Source organism: Chinchilla lanigera, unplaced genomic scaffold (assembly GCF_000276665.1).
Source record: "Chinchilla lanigera isolate Chin_1 unplaced genomic scaffold, ChiLan1.0 scaffold00046, whole genome shotgun sequence".
NCBI classification, from domain to species: Eukaryota; Metazoa; Chordata; class Mammalia; order Rodentia; family Chinchillidae; genus Chinchilla; species Chinchilla lanigera.
In genome coordinates this window covers 15,453,168-15,458,969 of record NW_004955447.1, presented here as the reverse complement: position 1 = coordinate 15,458,969, position 5,802 = coordinate 15,453,168, and the positions used below count along the sequence as shown (strand labels likewise).

Here is a 5,802-nt window from a genome sequence, read left to right as displayed (position 1 = left end):
AGAAAGAAAGAAAGAAAGAAAGAAAGAAAGAAAGAAAGAAAGAAAGAAAGAAAGAAAGAAAAAGAAAGAGAAAGAAAGGGAGAGAAAATGGTGTTTTGGTATACGACCCAAGCTGATCCCAATCTCCTGGGCTTAACTGAATCTCCCAAGTGGCCAGAATGATACAGGTACCACTATTCTCAGCCTCATTACATTTTCTTAAACCTCCTTTTATAGAAAACTTCCAAGTACGTAAGGTAAAAAGAATAATATATTAATCTTCTTTTACTGCTCCCTCCCATTCTTAGAAGCAAATACCAAACACTGCATCATTTCATCTGTAGATGGCCTAGTGTGCATGTTTCAAAAATGTATCTACAATGTAATTATCATACCTTAGAAAGTTAACAGAACATGTGTAAGACCTCAAAGCAATAAAAACATTCTGAGAGAAATGTACTAAATACACAGTAGTACATAATCCACTGTGCTGGAAGTCTCCATAGTGAAATGTGTCCACTATACCCGAATTGGTCTATCAGTTCTGCACTAAGTGACTCAAAACTCTAGCAAGCCTCCCTCCCCCACTTGGGTGGTGCAGTGGAGTGACAGCTGGGAAACTACCCACAAGCTGAGTATAAATTTTTTTTTTAAATGACTAAGGGTAAAGGCAATTTTGAAGAACAAAGTTGGAAGATTTAAATTACTGGGTATCAAGACTCATGACACTATAATAATTTTTAAAGTATGACACTGGGACAACAGCAGATAGACCAATGAAACGGAAGGGATTGCAAAAATAAACCCATAAATACAAATTCACCTGAATTAGTACCAAGGTACTAATGCATTTCACTAGGGAAAAAAGACAGCTTTTTCAAAAAAGAATACTAGAACTTTTGACTTTCCATGTTAAAAAAAAAGAACCATGAATCCTATCTTATACATAGAAGTGAATGTAATGGTTAATGTTTTAATTTCATTTTAAAATGTAGTGGTTAAAACAATCAAATTTGGGGGCTGGGGATTTAGCTCAGCGGCAAAAGCACCTGCCTGGCAAGCGCAAGGTCGTGAGTTCGGTTCCCGGTACTGGAGAAAAACCAAAAAAAACCAAAAAAACAAAAAAACAAAAAAACAATCAAATTTATATAAAGAAAGAGAAGGGTATATTTTTAGCTTTGGGGTAAAGATTTCTCCCTTCCCCTTTTCTTTTTTTTCTTTTGTAGACAGGGTCTTGTTATGTAGTCCAGGATCACCCTGAACTTACTATGTAGCCCCACTGGCCTTGAACTCATAGCAGTTCTCCTGCTTTAGCTTCCCAAGTGCTGGGACTGTGCTGTCACACCTGGTAGGATTTCTTAAAACACAAAAAACTACTAACTATAAAATATTAATTTGGTAAAATGAGCTTTAATAAGATTAAAAAATGAAGATATTGTACTGAAATAGTGAGGAAGCAACCCAAAGGCTAGAAAAGGTATTTTTAATATATAATTCAACAAACATCTAAAATTATCTTCTTGGGTAATCAAGACAAGCAACCCAATAGAAAAATGTACAAAATCCTAGGTATGGCCTACATTCTCATTAATGAATGGATAAAGAAAATGTGGTATTTATGATACACAATGGAATCTACTCTGCCACAAAGAAGGCTAAACTTGACTCACAACAATTGATACACCTTGAGCCCACAATATGTATTAAGTGAAATAAATCAGACACACAGCTTAAATACCTACAGTTTCTCTTACACAAGAAACTGAAAATACAAATAAAGAGCAAAATAAAAAGGCAAATAATAGGAAGCAGGAAGATATCTTTCAAACAGGAAGGGAAACAACAGATGATGGGAGGGAAAGGGGATGGAAAGAAGAATGGAATAGACCTTCTGCCAATGGGAAGAGGGATCAAGAGCAGCACAGCGAGGTGGACGAGGACTTGTGCATGAAAAAAAGGAAGATGTGTTGTTTACATGCAGCAACTCCCCAGGACAAATGCGATCATTACTACCCATATGTGCTAATAAAAAGTGCCAACAGGCAATAGGTATACAAGACTGTGACAGATCTCCACAGAATCGTGAATAAACTCGCACTACATATGCACCAGACGAGCTAAAACTAAAAATACTAATAATTTCAAGTGTTGGTAAGGATGTAAAGCAAGGAGAATTTCTGTACATTGCTGGTGAGAATGTAAACTGATTTCATTTCTTTAAAAAACTAAAATAACCTACTATAGCAAAATAGCTAAATACCCTCTGACCCAAAAATCTCACTCTTAGGTGTTTACCTAGCAGGACAGACCAAAAAACACACTCAAGAATGTTCACAACAGTGTTTTATTATTTACAGTACTGGGGACTGAACCCATGGCCTTTTCACAGAGCTAAATCCCCAGTTTTTTCTTAGTTTTTTTATTGTGACACAATGTCTCCAGAAATTGCTCAGGTTGAGCTCAATCTTTTCACCCTCCTACCTCAGCCTCTCAGAATACTGGGACAGGTGTGTGCCACCACACCTGGCTAGAGCAGTGTTATTCATAATGACCAAAACCTGTGAACAACCCACACGTTCATCAGCGGTAAATGGATAAATTGTGATATCTCCATGCAATGAGGTGTTTCATGGTAATGAAAAAAATGAACTTTTGCTTTACGTATTAACATGGACAATTAATAAACAAGATCATAAAAAGCTAGACATAGAACTAAAAAATAGACACTAGCAATATATGGTGAATAAAATCAGAAACTGTACAAAAGGTATATTCAACCCTTTCAAGTGTTTTAAGATATTAAGATAACAAAACTTAGTAAAAATTGAAAATATTAACTTTCTTTCTTATTCCCACATACAACCATTTCAAAACAAAAATAACAGGGAAATCCAATTCTCTTGATTTACAAAAGTACACGTCCATCTACCAGCTCATGGGCTACACTTTCCAGGGGAGGAGACGGCGTGAGGCGGTCGCTAAGAACTAGAAGCAGCTCTCATCTCCAAGATTCCCCAACTCGCCTCTGAAGCTTGCAGTCAAACTACAAACACTTTTCCAAGCACACAGAACGCGAAGGGTCGACTTATTCAGAAAGGGTCCGTATAGTAATTTTTTTGTTTTTGCTCTTGTTTTGTTTTGTTTCCTGAGCCCTTAGGACTCAATCAGCTGTCACTATAGCTTAAAAGCAGCCATACGATTTTTTTTAAGTGCCTATGTTCTAATAAAGCTTTGTGAACAATGAAATTTGAGTTTCACCTCTCTTATGCTACAAATTAGTACTCTGAGGGATTTTTTTTCAGCTCTTTAAAAATACTATTAATACCGTTTTTAGTTCATGAATCACACAACACTGTACAGGAGGCTGAATTTAGTACTATGCAGACCCCTCATGGAAATTCACAGGTGCACTGGAACTACAGCTAGATGACTGCCTCTTCTCTACCTCAGCACTGACAGAGTATCTCTGAACCTAAAATCAGGCAGGAAGTAAATTCTTATTCTACTTTCCAGTCATTTGCAAATCACCTTCCTATATCTCAGAAAAGACAAGAAGATGTAACTCACTTTGAGCAGTAACTTTCAGAAATATCAGAAACTGCTAAAATGGAAGTCCATGTGGATTTACATTGTTGAGTAATGTTCACTCCTTATAAGAATGTAAATTCAAAAATAAAAGCTAGCATACCTGAGTTCAAAATGAAGACTGTCGACATCTAGTGAAACTCACCAAGCTCTAAAGACTGACTTAGGAGGTGTGCAGAATGTTTTGAAGGCATCTTAGAATGTCACAGAATCAGGTGAGTTTCAGCAGCTTCCCTGGAAGAAACAACTCTGTAAATAAAGGCAGTTGCTAAAATAACGCTAAGCAAATTCTAAGTAACACTGAAGCTTTTGCTTTGTTTTGTTTTGTTTTGTTTTGTTCTGGAGTATGGCACTCAGGGCCTCTAACACTGAGCTACCTTATCAGCCTTTTTAAATTTTATTTTGAAATAAGGTCTTACTATGCTGCCCAGGCTGCCCTCAAATTTGTGATTCTCCTGCCTCAGCCTTCTAAGCAGCTGAGATTACAGGCACCTGCATCCAGCATCCAGTATGTCCATTCATCCATGTGTAGAACATCTATTGAAAGCCTGCTACATGCAAAGAATTCACAAGCAACATATCAGGTCCTATCAATCTTTAGGACAGTGGTGGCGAACCTACAACACATACACTGCAGCAGACTGTATCACTGAAAGCTCTAAACAGTTCGCCATCACTCCCTTAGGAGAACTCAGTCTGTAGGGCAACTCCAATGGAAACGAAAAGCTTGAATGACTCTAAAAACAGGAAGAGAAGCCAAGATAGAAACACAAACTAGTCCGCTGGGAGTTTCTCAGGAAAGTTTTACTAAAAGAGGGGCATTTAATGCAATCATGAATACAATCTAGCCAAATAAAGCAAGGAGGTGGAGGAAAGAAAGAACATGTTTTGTCCAAAGAAAACAGTATGGTCAGAGGGCGAGACACAGGAAAGAATATGACATTTGTATGAAAATAACATAGTTTACCATGGCTGGTCAGAATGAAAAAGGGAACAATAAGGGCAAAGAGAGAACAGAATACATGCGCACATAACGCTAAGAGGCAGAGCTCATTTTAAACCCTCCCCACCTGCCTACAGCACTAACCATTCTCACGCACTGGGAAGGGAGCTGAGTGGAAGACTCTAGAGAACTTCAGGAAGCTTTTGCAGAGGCCCAAGGGAGGGCTGCCCCGGGCCAGCAACCAGCCTCCCTACGGACAGATGAAAGGCTCAACTGACCATCGGGGACTCATCGTGCACAGTAACAGGGGAAAGGTCAGTTTCAGCATTCTCAGTTTCTGACAGTTACCAAGGACTTTCCTATGTTTAAGTCCCATTTGAAGGGTTTTACATGTACTGATTTAATATTCACAGCATCCTTATGTTATTAGCTTATTATACATGTTATTAGCTTATTCATTCAGAATGATTTTAATGACAAATTCCATCATATAGTTTCATGTTCTTTTATTAACAATAATTTCTATGTACTCTATTCTTTTCCACTGATCTATCTATTTCAGGTTTTCATCAATTCTGGAATCTTGATTACTATAGTTTTATACTAATCTTGAAGTCAACCAGTATCTGACTTCTTTGTTCCTTTCCTTCAATTTTGAGTTTGCAGTTCTTGGACCTTTGTTTTTCCATATAAACTTTAGAAGAAGGTTGTTGACTTCTACAAAATAAATCACTGGGATTTTGACTGGGGTTGTATGTAATTTGTAGATCAAGATGCTAAGAACTGACATCTTGGTAATATTAAGTCTTCCTATTCATGAGCACGTAACTCTTTAGTTCTTTTACTGTTCAACAGTTTTGAAGTTCTCATCAATAGATCTTACATATATTTTACTAAACTTACATCTAAGTATTCATATTTAGGGGTGTTAATGTAAACAATATTGCATTTTTCAATTCTACTTGATTGTACAATGAAACATGTGTTACTTTTATACGTCAACATTACATCCTGCTACTTTGGTGGAACTGTTTATTGATTCAAGGAGGAATTTTTTGGCCAATTCTTTTAAATTTTCTGTAAAGACAATTATGTCATCTCTAGACAAGTTTTATTTCTTCTCAACTAATAACCTTTTTGTTTCAGTTTCTTGTCTTCCTGTACTAAGATTTTCAGTATGCTGCTGAAAAAAATTGTAAAAGGGGACATCTTCAACTTGTCCCTGATCTTACTGGGAATTTTCACATGTAGATTCTTACCATTAAATATAACGCTAGTTGTAGAGTATCTTTTTT

At 36.9% G+C, this 5,802-nt stretch overlaps 1 protein-coding gene across 12 annotated transcripts in view; it reads right to left on the bottom strand.

Annotated features, from left to right (window-relative positions):
* Clock (clock circadian regulator) overlaps positions 1–5,802 on the bottom strand; it is a 143,474-nt gene that overhangs the window by 79,000 nt on the left and 58,672 nt on the right. For 10 of the 12 annotated variants that reach the window (XM_013518512.1, XM_005392891.2, XM_005392887.2 and 7 more), the window contains exon 2: positions 3,668–3,798. The exons of the other annotated variants lie outside the window; for them this stretch is intronic. The gene's annotated coding sequence lies outside the window, so the exon portion shown is untranslated. The remainder of the gene's footprint in view (positions 1–3,667; positions 3,799–5,802) is intronic. 12 annotated transcript variants of the gene reach the window in all.